Source organism: Agelaius phoeniceus, chromosome 5 (genome assembly GCF_051311805.1).
Source record: "Agelaius phoeniceus isolate bAgePho1 chromosome 5, bAgePho1.hap1, whole genome shotgun sequence".
In the NCBI taxonomy this organism is placed as follows: Eukaryota; Metazoa; Chordata; class Aves; order Passeriformes; family Icteridae; genus Agelaius; species Agelaius phoeniceus.
The window spans coordinates 41,083,640-41,101,678 of NC_135269.1; the positions used below are offsets into that span (position 1 = coordinate 41,083,640).

The 18,039-nt window shown below is 40.2% G+C and overlaps 1 long non-coding RNA gene across 1 annotated transcript; it reads left to right on the forward strand.

Annotated features, from left to right (window-relative positions):
• The first annotated feature begins 5,407 nt into the window (after window positions 1-5,407).
• On the forward strand, window positions 5,408-15,649 carry LOC143694145 (uncharacterized). The gene is made up of 3 exons (XR_013182419.1): window positions 5,408-5,656; window positions 6,051-6,147; window positions 12,579-15,649. It is a non-coding gene; the product is annotated as an uncharacterized LOC143694145 (long non-coding RNA).
• The last annotated feature ends 2,390 nt before the right edge of the window (window positions 15,650-18,039 follow it).

The following is an 18,039-nucleotide window of genomic DNA, read 5'->3' on the forward strand; positions in this document are numbered from 1 at the left end:
TCTGTATCATTTTTAATTGAGTATCTGAAAGAAGAGTCATCAGTTTCTAAGAAGTTGGAAACTTACTCTGGCTTATTAATGGTTCCAGCTTCCCTTACCTGACATTCCTTGCCTATGTCTTATCTTTAGCTTTATCAATGCTATTTTTAATAGGCTACATATGGTCTTTTTTTCCCCTTCCCCTTCAGCCAAAAGATAGCAAGATAAGGCCTTAACTATCTTTTCAAGAATTAAAGAAATCACAGCTGCTTGCACTATGCACCTTACTGTCAAGGTAGCAGTTTTGGAGCAGCTGTAAGGGCCTCTTTACTGTAGAAAAGATGGTTTTATACCATAAAGATTTCTGATTTGATTTGTGTCAAAATGTGTCTGCAGAACCTGAGAAAAGGGTGATTCACAGCAGTCTTTACAAGCTTTTAGTTGCATGGAAACCAGACCAATCACTTAATTTAAAAAACAGTAAAAGATAAGGAACACCTGTAGACAGTCACAGCTAGGACAGATTTAGGGTGGACATTCAAGAATTGTGAAGCAGTATGAAAGGAATTGCATTTCTTCTGAGTGGGAGGTGAAGACAGTAGTATAAAAAATATGGTTTGTGGGAGAAGGTAAATTCACTGCCACAGACAGATGCTGCAAACCTTCAAAGCAGGGGTTCTGAATTTGATGTACAGAGCACTGGGGAGCTGCGTGAGGTCTAAACACAAAGATGGGAGGGTGAGTCTGATTCTGTATGGGAAAAAAAAGAAAGAATTCTTAGCATGAATCTCTGGAAAATGTATCACTTCACAGGACGAAAATAGCTAAATAAACCAACCTTCATCATAATCACAAGGCCTGGAGTCATTTCAGAGGTGATTTTATGATAATATAAACAGGTTTCTGATAGTGTGCGAGCTAGCCTGGATGGTGAAGTCCATACTGCAAGTAACATATGTTAATATTTGAATTACTCCTATCAATATGGTCATATGGTGAGGTGTTTTGGATTTACCTTAAAAATCCCAGGAGAACTTTGCATATTCTTACCTGTCTGTAGAGCTTATGGATGACCGTACATTGCATCTATTTTGTGTTGTAGGGTGACAAGGTGTGGCCTCAGGAGTAGCTGTAGGTGCTCTCTGAGTTGGAACACCCAGACTTGGAAAGCAGACCCCCTCCAGGTCTGTGTGAGGCTGACACCAGGGTACAAGTGTTGTGGAGTGGAGACTGGAGGCTCCAATTAGATGAAGAACAATTGCAGAAAGATGCTTGACCTGGCATGCCCTATTTTTTCCCATGTTGGAAGCTGCTGTCTGTGTGGGGAATTGCAGACTTGTACTAACAAACACAGCCAAATGGCTTTTCCATAAAAGCAAAAAGCAAAGGAGGATGTCTCAGGAAGTGTGCAGTGTGCTTTCACATCAGGGCTATGAGTAGGTGACACAGGGAAAAAAGCAGTGAATGAAAAGACTCGGTTGGCTAGCAGAGCCTCTCATTGACTAAATAATAGGGTGGCAACAGGGATGTTTGTCCAAGGACTGTTGTACAAATGTTTTCCAGAGCTCTCGCTCCTCTGAAAGCTCCAATTGAAATATTTCTTGGGCTTATTTAATTTGTGCTGACTTTGCCATAAGGATTTCTTGTCTTTTTTCCCAACCAATGTCTCTCTGTCCTTCCTTGCCTCCCTTGGCAAAGCACCATAGACATGGGGTACGGTGACCATGACATACCAGACCAGAGGCATAGTGACCAGAGGCACTGCAGCAAGACAGCAGAGAGGGAACTTAAAAACATAATTGCACAAGCTTCATATTTTAAAATACTCAATGATTTTTATTGCTGTAAAGTGCTGCTGCAGAATAATGACTGATTAATTTGGTAACTATAGTCTAGAATTGACCAAATCCACTGCCACAGCTACAAAATATGCAATGCAATAGATCTCTGTCATTCTAACACATTCAATCAAGGTCCAGGAATCTCTCTATCTGAGAGATTTTTTTTGTCAGACCCTGAATCCTTCCACCTCAGACAGGTACAATGACTTTAGGGACAGTTAGAAGTAAAAGGCTCCTGACCTGTGATGTTTCACTTATGGTGAAAGATTTCTTTGCGGAGGAGAGTTCTCCTGGAGTTAGGTCTGAGAAGCCATATAAAGAGCTTCAGTTAGGAGGCAGAGAAAGAAGGAGATTTCGGGAGGGATTTTCCATTTCCATTTTGGTAGACACAGAGAGAGAGAAAAAACAAATTGGAATGTGTTTGCAGGAAAGTAACAGCCCAGATCAGCTGGGAATGCCTAGTGCTTGTGCAAATGGAAATAAAATAGCTGGTAAAGAACTGTCCTGCTGCTTAGAAGTTAGGATTTTTTTTTCTTTGCTTCATTGGGAAAAACAACAGTTTCTTTCTGAGAAATTGCAAGAACAAGAACACAGGAGCAAGATCCCCAGATTCTTAAAAATGCCAGTTCAAATGTCTTAGCTACAAGCTTTTTGTTTAAATCAATTGGCAGCTTTGGGCTATGAGCAGAGATTTTCCCCAAGATTAGGCAAGTAGGTGTCATGGTATGTTTCTTTCTTATTAAATTAATTCTGTGACTTGTGGTCTGGCTTGTTCTCACGTATCACATAGGAAAATGTTGCTTGTCAAAACACACATAAATACACTTCAATATCTCAAGAACCACTCTTTCCCTATAACCTTTTTCTCCTCTCATTTGCTCCTGCTTGAGATTTTGTGAAATGGTCTCGCAAGAAAAGAGTATTTTATTTCAGTTTAACTATTTTTAGACTATCTCTAATGTGGAGGAGACAGCTGTCTGCCAGGTGTGGAATGCTGGGTACACTCACTCCCCTGAGGAGCAGGGCCCTGGCTCGGCTCTGAAGCTCTCCAGCTCCCTGTGCCAGTCAGACTGCATTTCATTTCACTTGACTCTGCAGACACCTGCCTGCAGCCCTGGGCTCCTGAGCAAGGCGACTTGTCTGCTTTTAGATGGTATTCCTCAAGGAGTCCTCTTCCCAAGCTGAAAGGAGTAGAGCTGGCAAATCAAGGGGGAACATTGACTTTGACTTTCCAGGGACCCATCCTGCTCCCCTAAGCAAGCTGCTGCAGTAAATGCCTTTTTTTTGTCTCAGAGCTGAGCAGGGGAGCAGCTCCTACTTGAAAATCCATTCCTGGACCTTGATGGCAGCCCATTAAGCAATATGTGAGACCAGGGAATAGCGACATCATGATTGTGTTTTGGGACCAGCTGAGGAATAATGTCACTACAGCCACTGTGCTACTGCTGTTTCCCCTAATGGCCTACTGATTTAATAATGTTAATGGTCTTCTACCTAAAATAGGATTTACTGGAATTTAAGTCAGTTTCTGCTCAAGATGTATAGGCTATGTTTTGGGCACTATACAGGAATTAATAGTGCTGGCCTTCAAATACATTCTTAAAAGGGTTGTTCAAATTTTGCTTTTATAGATGAATTGCACCCTCTCAGAATAATACAAGAAAGGGTACAAACACGTGTTTCAAAAGTTAATGTCTTAAAAATGGAGGATCACAATTCATTCCAAGCATTTTCTAATTTTGGCTATCATTATGAAACATGCAGGCAGTGTAAAGAAAGCAAGAGATATTCCTATGCCTTGATTGTACACCAAGGTGACACCATTTTATTTCCCTACTTTGTTTAACTTTCTGCTTGCAACAGTCTGACAATGTAAGGTTTGTCCATCAAATTGCAAAGCACATCAATAATGTATTTCAATCACAATATAGGCACTCAAAATATGCTTATGAATTAGTTTTGCATCAAAGTGGCAAGCCTCCAGCAATTATGTACAGAAAGCTACTGGTAGAAAGTAGCACTGGTTTCCGTCTCTACAGAAATTACTTTGCTGAAGTACTCTACTGAAACAAAACATAAAATTTAATATGCAAAGTTAAAAAGAATTTTAAATTGTGTGTGAACTGAAAAATCATATGTTAAATTACTTTACTCTCCTTCACTCCATATTTATATTTATTACCTTCACAATTTTCTGCTGGCTGAACTGATTTTTGGTGATGGAAATAATTGTGTTTATTTAATTATGTTGAGAACCATCTCTGGTTTTTAGAGGAAGGCAAATGATTCAACATGACCCTTTGTGCTGTTTGCTTTCTGTTTTTCCTAGAGTCTTCACTTGACAGTGCTGTGAAACAGATGTCTAGTAGCAATTAAATAACTGCTGTACTTCACAAACTGTAAAGGCAAATAGCAAACCATTCAAAGGTTTCTTAATCTTACATTTATATTTCAGTTCTACTGTAATATGCTATGTATGTTTGTAATCAATCACTTTATTATTTATTATTGAAAAGGAATGAAAAAAACTCAGCTGTGTTGTGTATAGTCACTTAGCTGTGAGTGGTTAAATTATGTAGGCAAGACTGCTTAGTGTAATCCTCACAGTCTAGAGACCTTTTGCAGACAGCACTTCTGTGTAAAAAGTTAAGATTGTAGCTCCTTCAGTCGAATATTACTGGAATTACTGGTCCAGATCATAAAAAAAATACTTAAGAAACATGTCCATTGACCACAGGAAGAATGGATTTTTGAACTGCAAGTCTAATGTAGTGGAAAAATACAGAAAACTATTTTTCTAAGAGATTTTTAGACAGGATTGGTCCACAGCAGATGTTATCAAAAAGCTCAGTCCAGAGAGTTTTCAGAGAGGCCCTAGAAGCCTGTTAAAGATGGCTCTCATATTTGAATTTGGCAATTTCTCACTGGATTTACTGCTGTCTCCCTAAGAGTCAGAATTCCGCTCTTCCTCTCCCTATTCCATCCTTCCCCAGCCTTACAGTGCCCTTGGCAGTGCCATGCTCAGGGGATCATGTGCCCTGGATGCCCACCTGGCCCTTCTTCATCTTCCCTTTGTCTCCATGTTTACCTGACTGGCTGGATGCTGTTTTGCATTGCTCTGTCAGAAGAATGTACAATTTGTGCTTGCAGGGGTGTGTTCTTGCCAATCACCAGTGTTTTGGGATTGGCTGCTTCTAAATAAGATGCCTACAGTGTGGAACAACACCCCTTGTGTGCACTAGACTCCAGGGGATGTCATGTGTTCCCCTGGGATGGGATCCTGCCTGATGCTCAGGAGCCCATCCAAGAGAGACTCTTTGGTGGGACTGTTTGATGAGCACTGGAATAGGAAACTCAGGATCTTCTATGGTCATGAGAGAGAAAAGAACATGAGATGCAGGAAGTATGGGAGTGCCTGGCCACGGGCTGGCTTTTATTGTGGCAATGCTGAATTTTGTGATGAAAAGGGGGACAGATGTGTGATGTGCATCTATGTGTTTTGTCCACACATGTAATCTGGAAACACAAGTGAATGTCAGTACTGAGCATGTGCAAACAAGAACCAACACCCCCCCCCCCCCCGAATTTATAATGAACAGTATAAAGCATATTACTGTTGCTGTTTCATTTTAATCTTTAATAATAAAGATAACAACCTAAATCTGCTGTAATGAGGAATGGAAAGAAAGAATTTCTGGCATGAATATTTAGGGATATGCTTATGCTTTCTCAAACGAAGAACGTGGTGGCATCCTGGAGACCATCGGTGTTATGCAGAGCAGTGGATGTTTGTGCTTATATTCAGAGTGCAGCTGGATCAATCTCATCTGCTATAAGTAAGAGATTTTTAAAAACCTTTCAGGATTCTGTAACATACAATCCCATAGAGATGGAGGCAGGGTTTACCTGCAAAATTAAGATTTTGGCTTTAACGTGGTTTGCAGTTTAATACAGAAGTGTGATTCAATATTGATATCTTCTGTGTTTCTACTAAAAAGATAGATTTGTGGTCTGACATCTGACAATATCTAGACAAATTTTTATGATCTGATTAACTTTCTCTCATATAATGGCTGAAATTGAATGTTTATACTGTATTACATTTAAGTGAATTGTAGCCTGTTATAACTCAGCTGTATTTGCTTATCTGGTGGCTTCTTTGTAAGATAAATATAACAATTTTTTATTGCTTCTAATAAGACCTTTAAATTCCTTTTTTTTTGTTTCTAGGTGACTAACTGTTTTTGTCTGGGCTGAGGAGAAAAAGATGCCTCAGGGAATGTTGAGAAAGTCTTGGAGCCTGAATAATTCTGAAGTTCTGAAGCAGGTAAAGGAATGTCTGGGCTCAGGCATGGTGCAGCACAACCAGGAGGAAAAAAGGCCATGGGACCAGCTCTTCCCAATGTATGGGGTACCAGGATGGTAACTGGTATGGTGCTGCTTGTAGGACTGGGGGAAAAGGATGAGGAGGAGCAGGTAAATAGTCCATGTCACTTCCTTGGAGCATCCATCAGCATTTCAGATTTCAACATTCTGCTTGTCTCCCTTCTGCCAAAGGTCAGTTGGGAGTTTGCTGGACAAAGAAGATGAGAGAAGCAATTCAGCATTACAAATCTTGCTGTGTGATTGAGGCTGGACACAGGAGTAGCTGAGGTGAAAGACGTGGCCTCTGTTTGGATTCAATTCACTGGATGAAACCCTTTTCCAGAATAAAACATGACTGATTCTTTGGATGTGTCTGCACTTGCCTTTGTGCAGATACTGCTGTGAAACTGCAAAGTAATCCTCTTCCCTTGCATGATGGCACCTTGTTTGGTTTTGTGACCCTGGTTATCTTCTTAGGGCTTTTTTCCCCCATTCAGAGTCTGATTCTCAGCCATTCTCATTTTCCTTCTGTCCCTTGGTATTGTACATGGACAGAGGCATTTCCCAGAGGCCCACAGAGTGTCTGGTTTTTGTTGCATGCCCACATCTTGGCAGCCTCAGAACACCCTACTGCTCTTGGTGATGCCCTGAGGGCACTCACCACAGCCTTGCCCAGTCTGTAGCCCTCTGCAGGGAGGTCCCCAATTTCACTGAAGCAGTACAGTCTGTAGAGTCTTAATTGCTCAAGCAAAACTTGCAAGAAAGAGGCTTACCTTAGAATGTGAGTAAGCACATTGCTCCTAGATGTAGTTGAGAATGCAGGAGGCACTATTTGAGAAAGACAGCCTCTGAGAAAGCTAATGTTTGGTGTTCCAATGGTTGAGGCAGGTAATTGGAAAGCAAGTGAAGAGATGGTCAATAGGGGTGAACACCAGAAGAAAAGAGTGTGTATGTAGCCTTCAGAATGAGAGTTTCTACTCTGTATTACAATGCTGAACTCGGAAATATCTCAGTAAATCTTCATGCCCCAGTTCAAATACCACCACCTTTATGGGAAAGCTCCCTTCTCCCTTGAATCAGGTTCAATATTTCTTGGAGGATTTAAGGAAGTGATCAGTGCTCCAATGGTTGTGTGAACTTTTAATATTGTGAGATTTTTCTGCAATGGCATTTGTTTTTAAACTGCATTTGTCATTTTACAGGGACGCAGCATTCCATAGGTATCTGTCTCATTCAGACACGCTTTTGGTGTTGCAAGCTTTGATAATTCTTGTTATCTAGGTGATTTAGATGCAGTTTGTCAAGTTACTGGATTTGTCCAAAGGGAAAACATTTAAGAAGGCTGTTTTGAGAATGCAGTTTTACAGCTGACCTAACAATCCAAGACTGCTCTTACTAAGTAAGTGGGAGATCCTGGACTAGAAGGGTTGGGGAGGGTGATGCTGCCCCTTTTGATGGCAGATCAAATTTGGTTTCATCATTTCTCTAAACTTAAATGTGCAGATGAGAAGAGCAGCCTTACCTTCTCTGGCCTGGTTTATTCCAGCATTCACAGTCAAAGCCCGATGAGATTTTTTTTCAACATTCTGCTCTATAGACATAAAAATAAGGTGCAAAACTAGTCCTTGTTATTTTTTTCTTCTGGGACTTCAGGTAGAGTTTCATTTTATTAGAAACATCATACTAGGTCTAATATCTCAATAGTTTTCTGCCCTGGTCTGTGTCTCAAGGGTTCTTGTCTGACCAAAATTCTGCACTACACAGTGTTCTTTTACGTGTGTGTTATTTATCACTCATGATGGAGTTCCTGTTTAGTTAAGCACACTAGTTATGCCACTTAATAGACTACAACCATTCTTTTTCTTTTCCCCTCTAGGAGCAGCTTTTACTTCTAACTTGTACATCAAAAAGCCTATGCTAGGTATTAGGGCTATGTGATGAGAAGAGACTGTAGTGACACAAACTTTGTTGTATTTTATGTATTTAGGGCTATGTGATGAGAAGATACTGTAGTGATACAAACTTTGTTGTATTTTATGTGCAAAATAATATTTTTTTAAAATTATATTAATATTCTACTCTTCAGAATTTGAAATTCTCACACTGTGACTGAGTGGCAATATAGGGCAGCCAAAACTTCCTTCTTGCAAGTGTCTATTTTTGGACTAACAGAGGCAAAAGTACTTAATACTTGTCTATATTTCTTTCAGATGAAGGTTTACATGATTGTCTTTTAAAAATTTTCTTATTACAGTTACTCTTGAAAATGTGTTTTATATATTGAGTTTTTATACTCTTCATTTTTCCCCAAACTGCATTGTTTTCTCACTGTTTTCCTGAAAAAAAAATTACTAGAGCCAAAGCTAAAGCAGAAGAGGAGAGACAAGTTAAATATTAGCTGCTACAAAATACTTGATTTGAAGAGGAAAGTCTTTATATTTTGTAAGGCATGATTAAATTTCTTGTGATTCATTTTTAGCCTGGAGCTTTTTAATCAGACTGATGATCAGCCTGTCTGAATGCCTTCAGTCTTCTTACAGGATAAAATAGCATCCTAACAGAAGTGATACAGGTCATCTGGAGCCATCCTACTGTGCCACTGCAGAACACCTCCTGTGTTAAACAGAGACTAATTTTATTGCATTGCCCAAACCCAAGATAAAGCTTTATTAAAAGAGAAAAAAAAACAGTTGTAAATAAGTTCCATATTTTAATAGTCTGTTAGGTCTGGGATGAAGAATTAACTTACTTTCTCTTTCTCTCCTCCTTTTTTTCCTTTTTTTCCTTCCTTCCTTCCTTCCTTCCTTCCTTCCTTCCTTCCTTCCTTCCTTCCTTCCTTCCTTCCTTCCTTCCTTCCTTCCTTCCTTCCTTCCTTCCTTCCTTCCTTCCTTCCTTCCTTCCTTCCTTCCTTCCTTCCTTCCTTCCTTCCTTCCTTCCTTCCTTCCTTCCTTCCTTCCTTCCTTCCTTCCTTCCTTCCTTCCTTCCTTCCTTCCTTCCTTCCTTCCTTCCTTCCTTCCTTCCTTCCTTCCTTTTCTTTCTTTCTGTCTGCCTTTTTTCATGGAGTTTCTGCTACTTTAATTCTAAGCACTTCAATAGAACAAGCATTTGAGAGAAGTTTTTGGCTCCAAGCTGATTAGCAAGGAGTAGTATTTCAGGTATATGCAAAGGGACAATAAATACAAGCCTAAAATTCCCCTCTAGGTGAAGAGCATTTTCCTACTGATTTAGTATTTTCCTGCTAATGAGGAACTGAGGGCTTTCTGCACATCTAATTTTTCAGCCTGTAAGTCTATTACTCATAACAATCCCAAGAAACTGACAATGAAAACAGGGAATGCCTGTGTTCTGTTTCCAATCACACCTTACTTTAGAGATTGTAAGGTTGTTTATAAACCTTGTTAAGGGTATTCACAGAGGTGCACACAGTTAAACAGCCAAGGTTATTTCCAATGGCCCAAAGCTTTTTTCCTCCATAGGTTGTCTCAGTTGTCTGAAGATTTAAAAGCTGGGCCATAATAAACTACTTAAGCTTTGGGAACCCATGGCTGTGTGGTGGTCCCTGGACAAGCAATTCTTACCTGCATTGCCAATGGGTACAAATTATGTGCAGATGCTGGAGTGGACAGGGAAATCAGTATGAAAGTTATAAACCAGGAGGAATATCTTGAATATTCAGCCTGAAAGGCAGCTTAGATGTGTGCAAGTTGAATCTGTTCCACTCTGGGTACCATTCTGGACTTCCAAAAATAAGAGTTTGTGCATCTTCTGATTGCCATCCTAGCTTATCAACTTTCTGTTATGTGGATGGGTTCCATGACTCTGCTATCCAAATATGCTGAGGCATTTTGCTGGAATTACAGACTGTTGGGATGAGAGGTCATCTCTCTTTCTCATTCCTATGCATCTTCTTTCTCTTGCATAGCAATTAAGTGCACAATGTCCATGGTATGCCTATTTGTCTAACATGCAATGTGAAATTACACCATATTTTTATTACGAGTAATTTGTGTTTTACAGCACTTGCACATAATGAGCTGTAGTTTTACTCTGTATTAGTCTTGACTTTCCAAAGTAGAGACTTCTCCAGCTGACCCCATAATTGATCTAGTACAGTAAGATGTGTACTTTTGACAAAATATAACAGAATTTCAGAGTTGCAAAGACGTTAGTGCCTGGTGCAACAAAGATTATTTGGGCTTGAGATCACTTAAATTCCCTTACTGAGGACATCAAGGAAATGAATTGAATGGTAGGTAACTATCAGTAAATATTAGCAGAAAAGTATAGCAAAGGTGAGAAGAACAAACAGAAGGCCCTTCTTAGGAATATAAGTTTCTGAGGGAGAGAATACTTTTCAATAAAGAGCCAGCATTAAACTGACATTGATTCCAAAGCAAAAGACTATACACTAGATTAAATCACAGGTCTCAGCTCTAATTCACTGTTTCAAATTTGTAGTAATATGATTGGTGTATGCAATCACATAACCCAGAATTGCAGTGTTATAAAACTTTCTCAGTTTGCTTTAATTAGGAAATATAGGGAAAAGACTGTTCTGCCTGAAGCTGTAGGTCTTCTCTCCAAAGGGATATGTGTCAAAATTCAAGGTCTCTCAAGCAGGTATTAGATCTCATCTCTTGCTACAGAGGACTTTGGCCATGCTCTTTACAGCAGACTTCCACCTGTTCCTCATGCTTTGCTGAGCTTGTTATACCCGGGCTGCAGGTCCCTGTATTAAAGCTGATGATGAACAGAACCCCTAACCTTGCGGTCACAGGAATGTAGCAATTTTCTTGTTTCTTATTTAGACTTTCTGACCCAGTTATTTCAAGAAAGAACACATCTTATTGCTTTTAAATGTATCTTGCCAAATTCTAACCAAGAGGGAAAAATTCCCTAGAATGCTTTTGCTTGCATATGATTATGGCCACTTTTTTACTTACCATCAAATGCTCTTTCTGTAACCCAGATTCTGACCCTTTGACACAGAAGAATGAGCTAGTATCCTTTTTACTTTGTAAAATCAGTGCATCACAGCAACTTCTTGGAATGGCTCCTAGAAGGAAGGCAGCACACCAGCAAAACCTGGTCTGTGCTTTCTGTGACTTTATTGTATTTTTCATCTTCTGTTGCTGTTCCAGTTTTGGGAGGTTCCTGCACCAGTCACAGTTAACTGCCTCCAGAGAGGTTGGGGCATTTTCCTCTGGATCCTCCTAGTTCAGTCTGCCTGAGCACATCCTGAATTCACCCTAAGCCAGTCTTGAACAGTTGCTTCCAGCAAGGTGGGAAAGGGAAAATACCTTGTACTCACACCACTCTTCTGTAATAGCACTACCTTATCCTTGTAGGACTCTTCCTCCTGTTGTAGCTTCCCTTGGGCTGTGTCCCAGCCTTCTCCTCTCTCTATGAAGCAGCCAACAGATTTTCAGGAGTACTCACCTTCAGCAGCCAGACTACACCTGCAGTCCTTATCATTGTGACCTACTTTGTCTCAGCATCATTTTTTCCCAAAACAGGCAGAGAAATACATGGAGAGGCTAAGAGGTTCACATTCCTTCATTGTCAGATGAGGCCAAAGAATGTCTTGGACATGTCACTTGAACACCAAGGAAAATTCTTGTACATTTGGAGCTTTTTGGAGAACTTGACTTTTCTCTTTCACGTTGGTTGGTTCTCTCCTGAATAGTTGCTCTTTTATCATTAATATAATTAGTCTTGATGATCCTCTCTGATGACATATTGAAGTCTGAGAAACATAGGCTCTGGAGCAACCCACATGGACTAGGATTTATTTGGATCTCAGATCTGGAGGCAAAGGACTGAGCCTGGAGTTGAACTTAAGTCAAGACCACCTGGGTGAAGATGCAGTGACTGAATTACCTGAACACAGGAGGATTACTATGGACGTTTTACCTACTTTAAACTTAGTGAGGAAGAAGTACAGGCTTACCCTTAAAGGCAAAGCTATTCCAGAGTACAAAAGCAGGAGAATGTCAAATCTAATACAGGAAATACTGGTGAAAGTCAAACTCCAGAACAGGAAAAACTCAGCAGATAGACACCGCAATTCCAAGAATGGCTGAGAGAAGCATCGGAAATGTTTTTAAAGATGGGCTACAAAACTGACTGGTTTTTCTTGTGCCCTATTAGGGGACTGTGGTTTGACATAAATTACTTTTTATGATAACCATTTACTGACTCTTCAGAAGCTGTGGCATTCAGGAGTAAATCTGTTGTGAAGTTGAACATAGCGACTGCATATAGATAAAAGGGAAAAATAAATGGAGATGGTAGTAAGTGCTTTGGGGAATTAGGCATCATCAAAAGTGAAAGGTGCTGGTTGATTTTATACTTAACATTCATGCATGTGCTGTGCTTGTCATCTTTCCACAGAGGCCTCAAGGATATCTGATGTGGTTCTGCCTTGTGTCAAGCAGGAGATACAGCTCTCTGAGAACTGACTTGTGCATGAGAGGCCGAATATGCTGGGAAGGGGATGTGTTTACTCTGCTGTGGTCAGCTTTCTGCTTGCAATGGGCTGCAATAATGCAGGGGAAGCTCAAAGTTACATCCTTTATAGAGCTGTGCTGTACCATCTCTGACCAGAACATATGAATAAGAGTTCATGTGATACACCATGGCTCAAGAATTCCCTTTAAAATTCCCTTCTTTTCCTGGACCTTGGTTTAAATTTATATCAGAAGAGGTGTAGAGGAATCCATGATCATAAAGGCATGCATGGGAGACTAAAATGCTTAATGTCTTAAACATTGTTGAAATCATCAAAGGACTTTTGCCCACTGCAGTAAATGCAAAGAAACAGGAGTTCATCTTTGACCACTGAAGACCAGCCTTCACCAAATATGCCTTCTAGCTGGAATTTGTGACAGGAACTTAAGAAAAGAGGATACTACTGTTCAGTCATCCCAGATCCAGGGAGGAAAACTCTCCTGAGCCCTGTCTCTCAAACAAGGTTTTAGTCTTATAAATGCTGCTAGAAAACTATTAGGTTAACAGTTAGGAACAGTCAAAACCCCACTTGTATATTAGAGGGGATTAGAAAGGAACATAGCAAAGCACTTATGCCACTGTGTAAATTGATGGTTAGCTCTTATCTGAAATGCTATGTTGCATTCCCTTTCTTCCATTTCAGAATGGGTGGTACCAATGGAAAAGTTATACAGGTAGACCACAAGAGTGATGAAAGTATGGAATATATTCTGGAATATATACATGGAATGCCCAAACTGACATTTCCTATGCCAAATAGGAAAAGAACTATGGAGAGGGATGAGATACTACAAAATCTCTGAAGTCATGACTAGCACTGAAGAAACAGTCCTTTGGCGTCTGTTTAGTACAAAAATGAAAGAAACTAAATGGTAGTTGGCTCAATATAAAAGAGAATCCTTGGTCTGGTTCTTCCCACATAGACAGATGGCAGACACATGGCCATCTTAGAGCTTTAGGGAGTTCAAATAGCAACTGAACAAAACTCCCAGAAGAATCCATGATGGTCATTAAACACATTCATCCCCTCTGGGTCAGTAAAGTCCTTATTCTTCAAAGTGTTGGAGGGAAAATATTTGTAAAGTACAATGATAAATGCTTTTCTCTTTGGGTGTTGACAACTGGCAGTGATAAGGTAGGGATTCAGATAGCCCCTTGCTCTGACCAATAGGGCCATCCTGATAAAAGTTTTTTGAAAATGTGGACTTGTGAAAGGGGGACAGAGAGGACCTGGTCCATCAGGGTTTAGGACAAGCCACCAAAATGAAAACTGGCCTCCTGGCCTGGAGAAATGGCTTCCTTGAGGAATCACCAGAGGTCCTTTGGACATCCAGTGTAGGAAAGATTAATCTGGAATGAAAATGGCAAGATAGACCCCATTTTCCTATACAATAATGATACATTAAAAACCAAATGTAAAATAAAGCAAGTTGCCACAAAATATCTCCTTTAACTAGACTCCTCATTCTCTTTGTGAGAGTATACAAAAAAAAATGAAAAGGACTCTGGTAGGGCAGCAAAATAGAAGCATCTACTTCATAAGTGCTTGTGCAAAGGACAAAGTGTTTTGTGAATACTGGGCCATTTATCATTACAAGAGATGTGAAAAGGGCTCAGAGCATACATAAGAAAGCTGCCTCCTATCCTGCACAGTACAGCAGCTGCACACACTCCCCAGATGAGCTACTTGCAGTAAGGAAATAACAATATTGTGTTGTCTTTATAGTTCTTAATGACTGGGATTTTTGCAGTCAATGAAAGCAACTGGGACAAAAATTACTAAGACAAATGGGCTCACCAAAGCAGAAGGATAAGCTCATTTAGTCTATTTTCATAATATACCTTATAGTCTGTTTAAGTGGTTACGTGGATCTCACAGACTGTTGATCTGCATGAACTCCTGTTGTGCTTTCACACAGAAGAGTGGAAATGGTGCATGTGTAACTTGACATGACATGTGAACCTACTACTTCTCAATGAACTGCATGTGTTAGTACTTAAACAAATTAATTAGAAGTTGCAGAAAGAGAGATCTGGAGATATCTGATCCAACTCACCTGGTCAGGGAGGGTCACCTAGAGCATATTGCCAGGGACTGTGTCCAGCCACAGATTGAACATCTTCAAGGATGACAACTTCACAACCTCATTGAGTAACCTGTTTGATCACTCTTACAGTAAAAAGTGTTTTCTTTTTTTTCAGAACATATACAGATTGCAGATCCTGGTGTCATGTCACGGGTTTCTCTGTGTTTTGTGTGTGTTTTGCTGCAGTGCCTCTGTTTTGTATCCAGTTGCATAGATGTTTCAAATATAAACACTTATGACTGAGCTATATTTAGCTTTGGCATGTGTTCCCCTGTTGTAAGTCATCAGGTAACTGTTCCCCTAGCAGATAGGGCAGGGAACAGATAGTGGGAGAAAAGGCTCTCTGAGGTTTTGTGCACAGTAGGTAACTGACCACCTCATTTCCAAACTTCTCTTCTATCATTCATTTGCCTGGAGATTGGTGTGTGTGTGTGTGTGTGTGTATGTATATACATATGTATAATGTATGTATATATAATCCCAAGTCCACATTTCTTTCCCCCCTTAAAGTTTCAAGTTAGTAAATTGTGCTTAGTTTTGGTTTCCCTCCCTTTTGAAAATAATGTACAGAGAAGTGATGGCTATGTCAGAATTGAGTAGTGATAAAAGTGCTTATCCTGCTTGCTTGGTTTTCTGTGTTGGCTTAAGAAATTCAGCTCATTTTGTTTCTGACACTGCCAGCTCAGTACAGGCAAGTAGCCTGGGGACTCCATTCCTTTGAAAAGCGAGGTCAAATTCAAGCAGGAAGTAAGGCAATAATTATTTGTTCAAATGACTAGGTCTTATAATTTTCTTAGCCAATCTTCTGAACTCCCACATCAGCATCATTGGTCTTGGAACAATGACACAATTTTTTCTTGACTCATTCTATACTGGAAAATTTAGAGCATTTAGCTATATTTTATTTTAGACACCAAAATGGTTCTTCATACAAGAAGTGTGGTATAAAATTTATCATCTGTGCTGAGAGTGTTGAGAATATGGATTAACCTTTGATTTGAAGGTCATGCGGAAGCACACTGGACTTAGTGTCTCACATATTTCTCAAAAGCTGCAAGTACCCTCTTCTCAAATATTCTGATGCAAATATGAAAATGAATTGCAGTCTACTGGAGGGTTTGAAAGGGTAGTGCAGGTTCCAGGAAGGATATAAGAGCTCTTTGCTTGTTTGTGGTGTCACAAAATGGAAAGGGTGCATCAAAGAGGTTTCCTACATAAGTAAAAGAGAACTAGATATATCTCAAGGCAGCAGGATAGTACAAGTGCCCGGGGTATTCTACTTTTTCTTTTGATATCTGGAGAAGCAAGCAGAGCCATCAGGTCTGACAGGCACCAATACTGAACAGTGGGTGAACTGAATATTTTAACAGAGTCATGGATTAATGAGGACAGGAATGGTCCATCATTTCCAAAGTTTCTTTTAAACCTTGTGAAATTTAATTCAATCATCTCTGATCACAAACTTTAGAGCAGGATCCCCCCAAAGCAGCTGAGGAGGTGTGCAAGGGGGAAGGGGAGAGCACAGTCCTGTTCACTGGATTAGGCTGATTCTGGAGCTACAGGTGATGTACTCAGCCTGTGAAGCCCTAATTTCACCAAAGGAAGCAAGCACAAGAGGCATCAGGAAGAGCCAAACCCACAGCTTCAACCAAATCAGCTGAAAAGATGACTTGCATGCCAGCCCTGATGGCAAATGGGAAACATTTGCTGCATTCTTGGCTGGACAGAGGCAGAACTCCAGGTCACAAATAGAAGTATCATTGCATCCAGGTTCCAATTACTTCTGCAAGACAATTCAGGAACATCTGAAAGAAAGTGTGGGTTTATTGCTCCTTTTACATTGTCCTTCCACCCCATGGAAGGACAGTTTCTCGGATGGTGGATGCTGTCTGGGGAGAAGGATCACCCAGCTCTTCCCCCTCAGCTCAATGCAATCCTTCTGCCTTTGGATGGACTTTTGGGTGAAAGTTTCCATCTCCAGGTGCACAAGAGCCCTGATGTTCTGTGAAATGCTCTTTACTGAGACCTCCAGTAAATTCTCTGTATTTTGTGATTTAAACATGTTCCATACCTAAGATTTGAAGGTGGGAAATGTCTTCTGGCAATGGTGCAAGTCACAACTTAAGCCCCATTTTCCTTTGGGACAAGTATGAGGGCCAGACCTCGTGCATTCTATCTGCAAATATATTAGTGTTTCTGTTTATCATTTGTTTCTTGGATCCCAGCTAAGAGCACGGGGAAATCTTTTATACTGCCTGAGGGGAGAAGAGGGAAATGGGTGATTTAATCAGGAGCTGTAGGAGGAAGACATTCATGTTTCCAGTATGTACTGTGTAGCATAAAACTGAAGATTACTTCATTTCTGGTGGTGGAGGAGAAGTGAAGACTATTTCAGTGGAAGAAAATGCAAGCATTTGCATGCAAAACTATCTGCACTTGTGGGAAATTCTCTTCAGTAACAAACCATTATGTGTTTGGTATTATTAATATGAAATTTTAATTAAAATCTACTAAATCATAACTGTTAATAGTCTAGAATAGTGTAGGAACTCCAGGTGCATTTCCAACTCCAAGAACCTGGATTGGAGGTGCTTGTGCAGAACTGGAAGATGACCAGGAATACAGGTAGGGGAATTAAAATATTAGTTAGTGCTTGTCTGCAATGTTATTTGAATAATGGATGGTAAAGCAATGCTTTCCACTGCCACTGCTGCTGTAGTACCACACTATATGTACACACACTGCTGTCACTTTCTCTCCAAGCTCTACCAATGATACCAATGAGTTACAGAGCAGGGCTCACAGTCACTAAGATGTTTTAAGCCCTTTGCAACTTCTAAAGGGACAAAGGTGATGATAAATTCAAGCTAACACTTTTTCATAGGTGATGACATAAGTCAGCTAGAGCCAGCAGAATGAATGTGGAGGCCCATAGACAGGTGATTAATGCAAGAACTACAGAGAGGAGATCAAACCAGCCAGGTGATGGAGAGGTTAATTCTGTCCCAGATAAACTCAGTTGCCTGCAAGAGGACCAGGTCTATAACCATATTAGTAACCAGAGGGAGCCTTACAGTGATTTCTGACCATATGGCCAAAATACAAGCTTAATCTGTGTCTGTATACTGAAAATTGCTGCCTGCAAACTGAGGTAGCTGCATCCCAATTATGTATCTACTTGAAGTGACCCTGGCAAGAGTCCTAAACACTTCTGAACCCAGACCATTCACACATTGAAATTGATCCTGTATCCTTCA